General features: G+C 39.9%; 1 pseudogene; it reads left to right on the top strand.

Annotated features, from left to right (window-relative positions):
- Nucleotides 1-11,939: 11,939 nt before the first annotated feature.
- LOC114264619 (protein TEEBE pseudogene) lies at nucleotides 11,940-14,936 on the top strand (annotated as a pseudogene).
- Nucleotides 14,937-15,990: the final 1,054 nt, after the last annotated feature.

The following is a 15,990-nucleotide window of genomic DNA, read 5'->3' as shown; positions in this document are numbered from 1 at the left end:
ATGCGAAGCCGCTTTCAATGGCCTCAAGACCTACCTTCACTCAGTACCACTCTTGACAACACCTGCTGCTAGTGACTCGCTTTCAATGGCCTCAAGACCTACCTTCACTCAGTACCACTCTTGACAACACCTGCTGCTGGTGACTCGCTCATTTTGTATCTGGCAGTTTTCGACAGGACCATTAGCGCCGTACTGATAAAGAAAGAGCTGGAAGAGCAGCGGCTAGTGTATTATGTGAGCAAGGCAATGGTTAACGCCGAAACACGCTACCTTCCAATGGAAAAACTCATCCTAGCCCTAGTCATGGCAACAAGAAAACTGATGCATTACTTCCAGGGACATAGCATTGGGGTGCTAACAGATTACCCCCTCTGATCAGTACTACGAAGTGCAGAAACATTAGGATGTGTTTCAAAGTGGGCTCTTGAACTTGGCCAGTACAACATTCAGTTTGTACCTAGAACCTCAATCAAGGGATAGGTGCTTGTCGACTTTGTTGCCGAATTCACTGGGGGTCTTGTCAATTTCAAGTCCGATGAGATTCGACCGGAGCCGAACTGGAGAATTTATGTTGGGGACATTTGGCAGTTGTACTATAATGGACCATCCAATCAGTGGGGCAACGGAGCTGGAGTTGTAATCTTGGCTCCCAACGGCGCAATAATTGAGCAAGTCGTCAAGCTCGGCTTCGAAGCGTCAAATAACGAAGACGAATACGAAGCCCTTCTAGCTGGTTTGTGGAATGCACATCTTCTGGGTGCTCGGCGTTTGCTTGTATTTTACGATTCAAAATTGGTGATCAATAAGCTAAAGGGGAGTACGCGGCAAGAAATGACCGTATGGCGGCTTACATGAAAACGGCCAATGCTTTGCTGGCAAAATTTGACCATCATGAATTGAATCAAATAACACGTGATCGGAACACACATGCAGATTCCCTTCTTGCCTAGCCTCCGCCATTAATTCAAAGATTAAACGGACCATCGACGTAGGTTTCATCCCGGAGCCGAGCATTGGCCCTTCGGAGGAAATCCAGGTCAATGTTATATAATCTGGACTAAGTTGGATGGATCCCATCTCCGCATTCCTGTCCTCCAGACACCTCCCAGAGGACAAGAAAGAAGCGCACAAGCTGCGAAATAAAGCCCTGCGATACTACTTGGATCTGCAAGGAAAGCTGTATAAAAAATCCCTTTTTGGTCCATACCTGGAATGTGTACACCCGGACAAAGTTGAAGAGCTTCTGACTGAAATACATGAAGGCAGTTGTGGTGCCCATTCTGGTGGGCGCTCTTTGGCCCATCGAGCTATAACACAGGGGTATTACTGGCCGACAATGAGAGCTGATGCTGAATGCTATGCGAAGAAATGTGAACAGTGCTAGAAGTTCTCCCCATTAACCCATCTGCCTGTTGAAGAGTTAAGCTCCAGTACCAGTCCCTGGTCGTTCGCCCAGTAGGGGCTTGATATCGTAGGGCCATTGCCGAGGGCCCTAGGGAACAAGCGATACTTGATCGTCGCGACAGATTACTTCACAAAATGGGTCGAAGCGGAGGCATTAACGCACATTCGAGATGCTGATGTTAAGCGCTTTGTATGGAGAAATATCATAACGCGATTCGGCATTCCAAGAGCTCTTATTTCAAACAACGGCACCCAGTTTGATTGTGGCGTCTATAGAGAGTTGTGTAGTAAGTATGGTATCCGGCTCTACTTTTCTACGCCGGCTTACCCACAAAACAATGGTCAAGCTGAAGCCTCTAACAAATTCATCTTGGACGGTATCAAGAAGAGCTGGAGAGAGCTAAAGGAAAATGGGTCGAAGAATTGTCGAGTGTATTGTAGGCTCATCGAATTGCGTCGAGGCGATCTACTGGAGAAACGCCGTTTGCTCTAAGCTTTGGAACCCAGGCGATCATACCCCTGGAGATCGGGCACCCAACCCTAAAATCTCAAGTTTTTGACATGGGCCGAAATGACATGATGCTGGCTTTGGATTTAATTTTGATTGAAGAATGAAGAGACCGTGCCCTCGCATCCATGGCGTGGTACCAACAGCAGCTTGCCAAGTCATATGATCAACGTGTTCAGCTGCGCCGCTACATACCAGGAGAGTTGGTCCTGAAGAAGGTACTTCCAGTTGCCAAGAAACCGACTAATGGAAAATTGGGTCCTAACTGGGGCGGCCCCTATCAGATTGATTCGATCGTAAGGTAGGGGCATATCGGCTCAAAGACATGTCAGGAAGGAGTCTTCCTCGGCCTTGGAATTCCACGCATTTATGCAAATTTTATCATTGACCCGACTTGTGGGGCATGATACTTGTTCTGAACGGCTCGCTATGTACATCTCATTTACTGTAATGCAAAGATCGCTATTTACTCACTTCAAAATCCAGTCCAAAGGTGTTCCGATCAAGCCTCCGGATTCGGAGCGCCCTTCGTGGATATCACGATTGGCCAAATAAGCCTCCGGATTTGGAACCCCATCGGCGCACGACGTCTTTGGGCCAATTAAGCCTCCGGATTCAGAGCGCCCTTCATGGATATCACGATTGGCCAATTAAGCCTCCGGATTCGGAGTGCCCTTTGTGGATATCACGATTGGCCAAATAAGACTCCGAATTCGGAGCCCCATCGGCGATGATGTCTTTGGGCCGATTAAGCCACTGAATTCGGAGCGCCCTTCATGGATATCACGATTGGCCAAATAAGCCTCCGTATTCGGAGCCCCATCGGCGCACGACATCTTTGAGCTGATCAAGCCTCCGGATTCGGAGCGCCCTTCGTAGATATCACGATTGGCCAAATAAGCCTCTGGATTCGGAGCCCTATTGGCGCACGACGTCTTGGGCCGAGTAAGCCTCCGAATTCGGAGCGCCCTTTGTGGATATTAGGGCCGTGTGTAACATAATTGTGCCGATTAACTACTTAATGTAGAATGCTCTCATATCGAGCCGGCAAAACTCGTTTATACATCAAAGCATATAAACATTCGGAATGATGTTTATACAATGTTCAATGTTCATGAATTTATACAATGAAATATTCGATGTTCATGAATTTATACAATGAAACACAAAATATGAAAACACGTGTGCCGAGAAAATTATAATAAAACACATTTAAAATAGAACATTTTATTCAATCAGGTGATGATTACATAGTTTTGAACGCGATCTACGTTGAAACATCACAATGAGTATTTTTATACGGTGTCGCCCTCATCCTCACTCTGCTCAACTTCAAAGGCAGAAAACGGAAAATGATTTCGTTGGTAGAGCGGCGATGCCGAATCAATGCCCGACGCTCGGAGAGCTTCCGCGGGTTGAGATGCCTTGATCCAACCCTTCTTAAATCCACGATTTTCACATCGACAGACCTCTTCGGCGAGTTTCTCCTTGGTCTTCTGAATTCCGACCTTTCGGCCGTCATGGAAACCTTTTTCATAGGCCGCGACCCTCGCAGTCTCAATCGCGAACATGCTAGCCATGTTTCGATCAACAATAGCATCACTTATCAGCCTTTGAGTCACCCTCTCTTCCACAACCGGATTGGGTTGGCTGGCTGATGGAGACTCGGCAGATTTGATTTTCCTTAGCTCATGCTCGGCCTTCTCTGCACGAGCTTCTAACTTCTGAATGCGTTCATCTCTTTGCTCTATATCGCGCCGAGTGGCGTGGAGACGCATACCGATTTCATAAGCTGTGTACAGCCCCTTCACCGCCCCGTAAACTCCTTCACGAAACACTTCAAAGTCCTGCTGACCTACCATCGACTGCTGGACTTCGGGTGGAAAAATCTGTCGGGCGAACTCGACTGCCACGTTTGGATCTCGAACGATCGAGTCCGCCTCTGTCATTGGTCTATTCCCCATGAAGACCACAAAACTTAATGGGCGCGCAGTCGCGTCAGATTCCCATCCAGAACTGGGTTGAGGAGCTTTGCCTTGAGGCTACTTATCCCTCCTGGGTGACCTACTTTGACGACGAGGAGATTGGTGTCTCTCTTGATCCTTCGAAGTCCTACTTCCCATATGTGACGGTTCACCAGTTCGACTCATATCTCCTCTCAGCTCAGCTAGCGTCCTTGCTTCCTCCCTGCTGTTGAAGAAAAGTCTACTTGACATTCGCACTTGTTTAACCTTCCTCAAAGAGCTGGACTGAGTTACTGACTGAGCATATAAATAGGAACTCAAAGAGCTGGACTGACTGAAGAGAAGTCTACGCGCCCATTTATTTCCTACGAGGGCAGCACCTCTGAGGCAATCTCATTAATACTGAAACCTTAATAGCCCCACGCTGATTGAGTCATATGGCCTAACTGAAACCTACGAGGGCAGCACCTCCGACTGTTATTCGGTGCTTATTGTTCATGAACTAGCTAGGGCAAGGGCAGATTCATCAATCTAGTCGGCTTGAGTGCCCCAGCCGTTCCACGAGCCGATTCACCAGTACAATATTCATAAGTTCATGTTATTCGGCGTTTATTGTTCATAAACCAGCTGGCGCAAGATTCATCAATCTAGTCAGCTTGAGTGCCCCAGCCGTTCCACGAGCCGATTCACTAGTACAATATTCATAAGTTCATGTTATTCAGCGTTTATTGTTCATGAACCAGCTGGGGCAAGGGCAGATTCATCAATCTAGTCGGCTTGAGTGCCCCAGCCGTTCTACGCACCGATTCATCAATACAATATTCATAAGTTCAAGTTATTCGGCGTTTAATGTTCATGAACCAGCTGGGGCAAGGGCATGCGATGGGGCCCTGAGTCGATTTACTTGTTCGGATAAATTAAGGCTAAATTAATTGCCAAGTTATACTATTATCCAATCGGCAGCTATGCAGTGGGATATTAAATCTACTCATCTCACGATCCTACTTTCTATCGAATCGATAGTTAGCAAGCATAACAGGCAGTAATCATTTTATCCAAAGTAGTGAAAAGCAAAACTCTTCATTAAAATCAAAAACTGCGTACAAGTAATAGTGAAATGAAAAGAAATTTTCATTAATAAATTGAGCGCAGATAGTTACTAATTTATACATGAAAATTACCTTGAACTAACAGAAATCTACTAAACAAAAACATACATTGAAATTGAAAATACTTAATAAAACTAAAGTGTCTCCCAAATCAATCCTCGGGATCAGACTCGAGTGGCTCAACGTCCATTTGCTCGTATGGAATTGGCATGGCCAATGTAACTGCAGCGACAGCAAAGGCTTTGAGCCACCCATGTTTGAATCCCCGATTCTCAAATTTGGGGACTTCTTCTACGTAGTCCTTAAGGGCGGCGCTCTTTCCAGTCTCGAACGCCGCAGAAACCTCATAGTCGGCTTTTTCCTTGGCCTTCCTCAACTGTTCCAACTCGGCCTCCACCTTGGCAAGCGCCGCCTCCTTGGCTAACTTAAGCGATTCCTCACTTGCGTTCGCCCTCTCCTCGGTGTCGGATTTGAGCCGGTCAGCAGTTTGAGCCCTCTCCTTCTTAGCTTCGGCTCGAGCACTTTCCATCGCGGCTCTCATCACCTCGAACTCGGCCCTGCTCCTCTCACCTTCAGCTTCCGACTTCAGGCGGCCAATTCTTTCAATGGCTTCGTGCTAGCGGCGGCCTAGTTTGACTATCCTTCCAACCGTCTGCAAAACAAGGAGTCAAGATCATCACATACGAAGAAATATTGTATGCAAACCAAACCAAACAAGGAGTAAAAAAGATCAAGTCACATACTAGAAGGGCCGACTGGGCAGCTAATGCTATAGCTACCAAATCCGACTCTGCCCGAAAGGTGGCCTTGTCAGCTGGCAACGAGACTAAGGCGGCCAAGCTCAACACTACAGCTGGATCCTTCAAGGCAGATGCGTCAGAGGAGATCGGCGTGTTTTTGATCTTTAGTTGAACAACGAAAAGAACAACCACATCCGACTCCTCTAAACGAGGCCGTTTGACAGGATGGCTCTCCTCTGAGCCGGCCTCTCCCTCGGCGGTACGTTTCTCGCCCTGCTCTTCTTGAATCGACCTTTCTTCTGGAATCTGTTGTTCGGCCTATTTTTCCGACTCGGCCAAAACAACTTGAGCCGTCTCTTCTACAATAACGGGTTGTGAAGATTCAATCGGGGCAGGTCCAGAACAGGTGGCCTCGGCTTTTCGTCGTGCGGCCATGCGTTCGGCATTTCTTTTTCGCGCCATCTACATTAGATTTTCTCCAGCCATACCTTCAGAAAAATCGCCAAGTAGATCTCCCAAATTTGTAAAAATGTCTCCGAAGGAAAACTCCGCTCGACCAGAAGTGGACGGTGAGTCAGGCTGGTTAAGACCGGCTGCCTCAAACGTTGAGTTTAGAGCCTCGTCGACCTCTTCAGCCTCCGCAGCGAACTCTCTCGTTGGTTCGGCAACTACCTGGACCACCGTCTCTACGTCTTGTTCCAAATCAGAGGCTTCGAAACCAATTTGCCTAAGGGTCTTGAAGTTGGGGAAGATAAGAGCCGTAAGGTGGTGTTCGCCGGATGGGATTGGAATGTCATCCGCGGCCGAGAACGTAGTATAAGTAGGCTCGTACCGCAGAAGTATATGGGCGGCTCTCCTTTGCTTCTGTACGTTTGGACGGCCAAAATACTTGAGTGCAGTCTTAATCTCCGCAAGGACTACGTCGTCAGCTGAGGTCTGAATCTTCTTCAACTTATTGCCTGCAAAAACAAAGGATTAGACTTGAAGAAAAAACCGAATAAAAGAAAGATCAATAAACACAAGGAGTTACACGGCAACCTGGTTCACCCCTCTTTCTGGGAACAGGTCTAGGCGATCTTCGCCCTCGCCGAATTCCCAGTTGCCTCGGACATTGACCATTAGATCGTCAACTCGTTTGCCGAAACTGGCAAGCATGGTTACCAAGTGATGGTCGGTGTCCTTGGCCCAGAGAAAGTAGCGCCCGAGCCAACCAGAGGATTTGGCTAAAACATAGCAGTGCCGAATCACCGGAATGCCAAAGTTGATCCTAAGGCACCGGTTCAATTCTACGATTCCCATTATGATTCGAAAGAAATTCACATTGGGTTGGGAAGGAATCAGACCCCAATGGCGGAGGATGGCCCTAAGAAATGGGTGTAGGGGAAAGCGAACCCCGCCCTCTGCAATGGATAGGAGAGGAAAGACGATGGTATTTTGGTCCTCCCTCTCCATATCAAAGGTGTTGTCCGTCACTAGAGATATATGGACATCATCAGGGATACAAAAATGTCGCCGAAACCCAGAAATATGACCCTCGAAAAGGAGGCCTTTCAAATGCGTAGCCATTTCTAGTAAGGACTTAGAAGTATTCTAAATCAAAAATGAACACGGAAAATAGGATTACAAAGAGAAGAGAAGAAAACTTACGAGAGGCAAAGGAGACAAGGAGAGACGGGAAGAAGTTGCAGAAGATACGAAATAGAGTAGGGATTCTGGCTGGCAATCCAGGAGGCTCAAATATTCAAAAAGCATGCATTCGAAGATACTGAAGTTTCAAATCATAATAAATGCAAAAGATGCACGAATGAGGCGGGAATGTATAATGATGACCGAAAGGCGTGTGTGTTCTGACATTCACATTGGGATAGATGAAGCCACCTAATTTATGTTTCTCTTGACTTTTCGAATTCGAAACCAAACACACCCATTAACTGCCGTCAATGGAGAGTTTGGGGGGCAATTATGGGAGTCGAATAATTAGCAGAATCAAAAGTGTACGCTTTAGAAGATAGACATTACTCGACTCTAACCTGCACTATTATGAGGCCGAATACAATAAATAGGCCGAGTAACTATTGAACTATGGGGCCGAATAAATAAGCAGATAGTGAGCGAAAAGTGGACCAAGCCCCGAGGCCTTGGAAACGAGTATAAATAAAGGAATAACAGTCAAAGAAAGGTACGAGAGAATTAGTATGCTTAACTTAAACTACAAGTAACCCAGAGAGAATAGAGACTGACTTGTCCGTCGGAGTGCTAATTCTGGCACACCCGACCGGAGTGTTCATTTCCTTTCAGGTGTCTATTCGAGGGTCAGGAGCGTCCCCTAGGATCAAAGGAGTATTCTCAAACCACTTCTCCACAATAATATTTCTCTATTATAAAATTTATAAGAGTGTTTTTTAGTATAATTAAATATTTAAAGTGAAAAATTAAATATTTTTTTATAAAAAAAATAAAGAAATAGTGATATAAAAATTTCAAGGTATTATTTAAAAAGATTAAATTAATATATATATATATATATATATATTTTTTTTATTAGAAGCAACATAAAATTTTGGCCAAGCTTTGCAGGGGCACGTGACCCCTCTGGGCCTCACTTGCCTCCACCATTGTCCATCTCGAAACAACAGTTAATGTAGCTACCCTTTTATCCCATGAAGGCCCTATCGCAATTGAGTGAGGTATTGGAAGACGACATGGGATTGAGGAGATGCATTCAACTCTTTCTTACTATCACAATAAAATTATGCATCTATCTCCAAAACAAAAATAAAACAACACTGCTCTTTATCAGATTAATAAAAGATTTCTAAATTGCAGGTGAAACTACATGTCCTTAAAATAATGTGAATTATGAAATTGAATAAAAATGAAATGGTTGATGGATGACAGAGGGATGAGAGACTCACATCTGATTTTGTGATTGTAATGAAGATGATGAAAACATGAGTAGCGGTAGTAAGCCTCTCTGCTTGTTTGGTCGGGGATGACAATCTTCCCTCCTCTCCTCTGATGATGATTTCCTGTTCAATCCTATCTTCTAGTAGTCATTCCTTTGCTTGGTGATGAAGGTTGCTATTATGCAGGGGTGATGGAGGTTGCTATCGGTTATTTATGAACAGGGGTGAAGATTTTTTTTTTTGGATATTTAAAATTGCTATTTAAAAAAAGGATAAATTACAAACACACCCCATGAGGTTTACTTAAATTAAAAATTACCCTATGGTTCTAGAAAATATATTATGCCCTTTAAGGTTTCTAATTTCATAACAAATAGGTCATTTTATTAATAAATCATCAAGTTAATTAACAATTTTTAAATAATTCAGATAATTTTATTATTTTATAAGTGAACAGTTAGAAATTTCACTTTTTCAATTAATTCTGTTAAATAAAAAAAATTCTAACATGGAGGTATTTGTAATTTTTCAAACTATAAGGGATAATTCGTATTTTAAACAAATCTCAAGGGTGTATTTGTAATTTACCTTTAAAAAACCTTCAAAATTGCTATTTATTTATGCGCAAGGATCCTTTAGAGTTTTTTTTCCCCAAAGTTTCCCAGAGTGGTGCATTGTGTGGTTGAGATTTAATGACAAGTCACATTAATTTTTCAGCATTAAATCTCAACAACACAATACACCACTTTAAGAAACTTTAGGAAAAAAACACTCTAGAGGATCCTTGCTGCAATGGCGGATTCTTGTCTTTATGCTTAGGGGACGTTAGGTGAGGGGGTCACATCATTCAACTTTGAAAAATTATGCTGGTCTCTTGTAAAGAAAATTATTTTAATTTAAAATAATTAGTTCATTATGTTGTGAAATTTTTATATCACTATTTTTTTAAAATATTTTTAAATATATATATATTTAATTTATCACTTTAAATGTTTAATTATATTAAAAATTTCTTATAAATTTTATATTAGAGAAATGTTATATGTCACTGATTTTCTTGTATGAATACTCAAAATTAGTTCATTTGTTTATAAATAATTATTACATAATTAGTAATAACTAATAATATATTACTATGTGATTCAGTAATTCAAATAGATAAAAAAATAAATAAATGATATATAATAGCCCCTATATATTATTTATTCACTCTTTATTTTATTTCTTTCTCTATCTCTCTCTATATCTCTTTTTGTATGTACATCTTTATATTATTTAATTGGTTAACTTTAACTTATATTTAAATATAATTCTTACATCACACTAACCGGTCCTTTCAGCCAAAATCGACTCCCCCCAAACACGAGCTAAAATCACCTCCCCAAGTTGTTAGAGCCTTTGTTTAGCATCCCAATCTTGGGTTAAAATAGTCATAAAATGACAAAATAGGTTAAAAAATAATAAGACAAAATGTCACATCTAAATCATAATCATTTCATTTTTTCTCTTACAAAAGTTAAAAAAGCCAAAAGGTCCATCCCAAATGAGACTTTTTAGCCCAAACAAAAATAGTCAAAAAAATCAAAAGGCTAAAAAGCCAACCCACATCCCAAACGAACCCAAAATGAGACCACCAGGAGTGGTGGCTCAGTGGTGAAGGCATTGGCCTTCCCCAACAATGGGGGAAGTTTGATCCTTGGGGTTGCAAAATGTTAGGTAATTTTCAGTGATTTTTTTGTAGAGATCTCACGTTGTGTTTCGATCGAAACTTGATCCTGTTGAAGGTGGTTGATGAGCTTCACTGGTGCCTTGGTGGTGGTTCCCTTCCTATGGGTTGAGTTAAATTAGGTCAGCAACCGGCTACCCAGGAGCCTTAGCCCACGAATGGCTCAGAGTATCATTTTTCCTTATTCAATTTTTTTTTTTTTTTGGTTAGAATGAGAAATTGTTTTAAATAAGTTTAATTAAACAATTTATATATATATTTTTTCAAATTAAAATCAATAAGTTGAATCAAAAAAGTCACACCAAACACTCTCAATGTCAGAAAAAAATATTCATTATTCCTTGGGTATACTCATGTGAGGTTCCAATTTAGTTTTTATTGATTGAAATACTAGGATCTATCATTTTTAACTCATGTATTTTTCTGAAATCAATTATGTAGATTTATGAAAATTTACATAATTTTATGATATAAGATTGCATTCTGATAGGTAACATTTACCAAATTATTAGAAAAATTCTAATATATACCTCTTTAAAAATGGTGTACCATACTCATAATTATGTCATTTCCTTTTTTAGTTATGATTAATTTTTTTTTCTTTAATTATGACATTATTTTAGTTATGACATTTGAATTATGAATTCTTTAGTTATGCCTTATATTGTGTTTAGTTATGACATTTTTTTTTTAAAGTTATTACTCAAAAAATTAAATTTATATCATTTTTTTTAGTTATGAGGTGCATATGGTGCACACCCTTGAAGGGAAAAATGATTAGTTGGTCGAGGAGCGCTACGTGGTCATGCCTCTCACCAATCACTATTCATCATGCTCTCTCATGTCCCCAAATCATCTAATAGAAATTTGTGAACCTCACCCCTCCACCAATCACAACACTGTCGAGACACCATGTGACAGAACCCAAGAACAACCAATAGCTACTCTTTTAAAAGATGTGCACCATATGTTTTCCAATCACTCTTTTTTTTTTTTTTTTAAATTTTAAATTTTTTTTAATACTAACTTATCGAATAAATACAATAGCATTATCTTTTTGAGAATTTTTTTTTAAGATCTTTGCTATTAAGATTTTATAAAATAAAGAATATACAATATTTTCATAATTGTTAGGGCCTCTCAATATTTTTATAGAAAAAATTCGACTTAGAAAAATTTGTATCTAATTTAAAGAAATTTTGACCTCACAAAGAGAAATTTCCGTTCCGACACAGAGAAATTTTAATTTTCATAGAGATTTTTCTCTGATTTCACAAAGAAATTTCAAAATTTTTATGATATGATAACAGAGGAATTTCATCAAGGGACCTTAACTAATAAAAATAAATATCTTAGGCCTCTCCTACTACACAAACTTAAAGAGGGATGTTTTATTAATTTTCCCTTTCTTTTTTTTATCTCTCCACGCTTGAGGCCTTTTATTTATTTTTTATTATATATAGGCACTCACTCTCATCTCTTTCCCCATTTCAATTCACAGCTAGCAGCATTAGCGAATGCCAAAGGGCTCTGTTTCTCTCTTTATGCTTTGTTTTGTTCATCTTCTCTCTCTACAGCATCTATGCTTCTGCAGCTCTTCCTCCTCTTCAACCACATCTTGATGGTAAGCGCTCTCTCACTCCCTTTTACTTGCTTTATATACATCTCACATTACATCTCTGTTTCTCTTTTTGGAAGAAATTGCTTGAATGTGATGTGGTTTAGTTCTGATTGCTTTGTAAATCAACATTGTTTTTTACTTTTCAGAGTAACTCTAACACTGCATTTTACTTAACAAAAGAATATGTAAAATAATTTTGTTTTTTAATTTTATCTCACAACTTTACCTATATGTGTACTCCCACAACAATCGCTACTCATGAAATTAGTTTGCCCAGCTTTTAAAACTCTCTAGATGTAGTAATCCAAAGGAATGAGGCAAAATGTAGATCCATTCTTGGTGAGTTTGGGACTAGCAAAAAAATAAAAAAATTTAGAGTCTTTTCCTTTTTAGTAGATTTTTTTTTTTTAATTTGTGTAGAAAAAATTTACTTTTCAAGTCAATCTACTTGATCTTAAAAAAAAAAAAAGAAAGGAAAAGACTCTATTTTTTTTTTTTTGGCTAGTTCTAAAAGGCTCTCTATAATTTTTCGTTTTTTTTTTATTTTGAAAATTTATGCTAGAGTATTTTGTTGCAATTTCTACTTATAAAACATAAATAAATTAAACAAGTCTTAAAAAATTGAACATAAAAATTGAAAGTTGTGAAATAAGTGCATTTACCTTTTCACAACTTGTTTTTGTTTTTTGTTCTTTTGGGGGGTTATTTCTTGACTTTTTTTATGACTTCTTGAAAAAAAATTAATATGTTTTGAATGATTTTTAAATTTTTTTATCACAACGACCTTATTTGATTATTAACTTTTAGTTTGGGTAGAAAAACACCAAACAAGTCCAAATTTTGACTACATTAGGTGTGATTACTTATAGACACTCTGTTTCCATAGGACTTCTCAAATGGAGACTTTGAAATACCACCAAAGCCCTCAAACCTTGACAAAATAGTGATCAAAGGAAAACACTCATTACCTAATTGGGAAATCAATGGTTTAGTTGATGACATGTCAGGTGGGCCTCAGCTAGGTGGCTTCTACTTTGCCATTCCACGTGGCGCCCTCACAGTGAGGCTGGGAAATAAAGCATCCATCTCTCAAAATGTGACTGTCAACACTATTGGTGCAATCTATTCTCTCACCTTTGGAGCCACAAGAACCTGTGCACTTGATGAGGTGTTGAGAGTCTCTGCCTCTGGTCTCTCTGCTGATCTTCCAATTTAGCCCTTGTATAGCAGTGATGGTGGTGATACTTATGGGTGGGCTTTCATGGCTAGTTCTAAGGTTGTTAAGGTCACTTTTTATAACCCTGGGGTTCAAGAGAACCTTACTTGTGGACTCCTTTTGGATGCCATTGCTATCAAACAGGTTCCCCCTCTCACTTATACTAGAGGTAACTCTTCATAATGTCCTTTCTTTTTTATAAAAATATTAATGTGTTGTGGGGTTAGAGATATGATTAATTTTCAATCTTAGGTATTTTGCATAAGGAAAACAATTTATTAACACAATTTTTCTACATTAAAAAAAAAAATTCAGAGTCATTTAATTTTAAAAATTATGAGCTATGATGGTGAGCAGTGAGTATTTCAATTTAAAATAAAAGGATATTCATATCATTCTTTTTTTATGAAAATTATGCACCCAAAAAAATTTAAAAATTACACCGATAGTTTTTTTTAATTTACCTTTAATATCAATTTGACCCATGTAATTCTAATTGTATCAATTGAACTCTTTAATTTTTTATATTATATTAATTTAGTCTAATTAATAATATATGAAATTGAACCAAAATCAAAGGGCAAATTAGGGCATTCAAAAATGACGAAACCCTTTGAATTGGACGTTAATCCATTAATTACTTTGAGGGGATTGACAGACTATTTTATCCCCTTCATTGCAGCCAAATTTCTAATGTGATGTTATTAATTGGATTAAATTGATACAATGTGAAAAACTTAATGATAAAATTGAAGCAATTAGAATTGCTAGTACCAAACTGACACAACAAACAAACAAAATAAACTAAAAGTTTAGCTTGCCCTTTTTTCACTTCTTAATGTGGATTCACATAACAAAATGATATCTTATTTTGGACCCATTGGTACATTGATGTAGAATGTTTGTTGTGTGGATCTATTAGGTACAAATATAATTTTCTTTTCACTAGTATTTACCAAAGTTGTCCAAAACCCTCAAAATTATGAGTTCACATATTTGGCCATATATATTTTTTCCCTAATGAGGGTGTACATGATTGTACTATTTTTGGTCTTGGGAAAAGAGTGAGACCCCCACCACCCCCAGTGAATTCTGATTGGTCTATTGTTTTTTATCCTCCTCTTGCTGCCCCCCACGTATATGTGGGGGTGCTGGGGGTCTGGATCATCTCTCTTTTGGTCCTTTAATTTTTTTTATTTAGTTTCTTTTTTTTTTGGTCCCTGCAGGTAACCTGGTAAAAAACAGTGGATTTGAAATTGGTTTACATGTGTTCAAGAACTTCTCAACAGGAGTCTTCCTCTCCAAAAATAAGACCTTGTTTAACTAGTGCCTGGATGGATCATTGAGTCACTCAAACCGGTGAAATACATAGACTTAAAACACTTTTCTGTCCCCTCCGGGCTTGCCGCGATCGAACTAGTTGGAGGGAGAGAAAGTGTCATTGCCCAAGTCATAAGAACAATCCCAAACAAGTTCTACAACCTAAATTTCTCTATTGGAGATGCCAAGAATGGTTGCCACGTATCGATGATGATCGAAGCTTTCACTACAAAAGGAACCCTGAAAGCTCCCATGCTTCTCATGGAACGGGTGGGTTCAAGAATGCAAGTTTCAAGTTCCAATCAATTTCAGCTAGAACAAGGCTCATAATTTATAGTTCATTTTATCATACTAAGGTTCATCACTATGGTCAAATATGTGGTCTCGTCATGGACAATGTTAGGGTTTTGAGGGTATCTTAGTCATTTTGAGTGAATTTGTCAGCTAAAGAAGTATTACCACTCAAATGGGTTATGAGTTATAGCGATCCCGGTTGTCCCTTTACTATTCTGTTGTGTTCCGGACTTGGTTCCGTGAAGTTGGTAGTGGTATCTATCTTGTTGTCGTCCTTTAATTCCACTTGATTGAGTTGTAGGATGTTTTGAGCAGGGTTGTTACAGGTTGGTTAGGCCTTGGTTTCAATTCCTTGTTGTTCAGTTTTTAGGCGATCCGCTCGAGCGGGTGTTCTTGCGCTCTAGCGGGGATTGCATACCTCCAGTATTTCATGTTCCTGCGAAACTTCTGCAGATGTGATTTTAACGCTCGAGCGGGCTTGATTACGCTCGAGCGGTAGCGCTCGAGCGGGTCGGTTGGCGCTCGAGCGGGTAGTACTTTCTGAGTATAAGTTCTGGGAGGGGGAAATCTACGCTCGAGCGAACTGGTTTTCGCGCTCGAGCGGATGTACTTTATTCTTGTGTCTTGGCGCTCGAGCGGGCCTTTTTGCGCTCGAGCGGACCTAGCTTTTGTTCTTGACGCTCGAGCGTTGTGTTTTCCGCTCGAGTGGGAATGTCGTATATCAGTTGGCTGTGAGGCAATTTTAAATCACTTTTTCTCCTCCTTTCTCTCTCTTACTTTTCCGAAAAAGCCATTTGAGAGCCTCTCTCTCTAAAACCTTGCCTTCTCTCTAGATTTTGATCTAGCTAGGGTGTCTTCCTCACCTTTGGTCTTTACGAAAAGGTTGTTGATCGTCGAGGGCTATCTTTTGATCCGAGAAACTCGTGGTTTGGAGCAATTTCGTTTTCACCATCTTCCTCGTTGGGTCTCATCTTTTGAGGTAGGGATTCCTACTCACTCTTATGGTCTTTGACCTAGATTTTTAGTTGTTTTGATAGAGTGTTGAACTTGGGAAATTTTGGGACTTAGGGTTTCAAAATGTGTAAAAATGGTTTTATGATTTTGGGCTCATAATATGTATTTTGGGTTTCAAAATGATGACATTATTGTTGGTTGGTGATATTGGAACCTTTGGGTTAATAT

This window comes from Camellia sinensis, chromosome 10 (assembly GCF_055761805.1).
Source record: "Camellia sinensis isolate YWXY chromosome 10, ASM5576180v1, whole genome shotgun sequence".
Lineage (NCBI taxonomy): Eukaryota > Viridiplantae > Streptophyta > Magnoliopsida > Ericales > Theaceae > Camellia > Camellia sinensis.
Note: the sequence above shows the minus strand (reverse complement) of the source record. Positions and strands in the feature narration are given on the sequence as shown.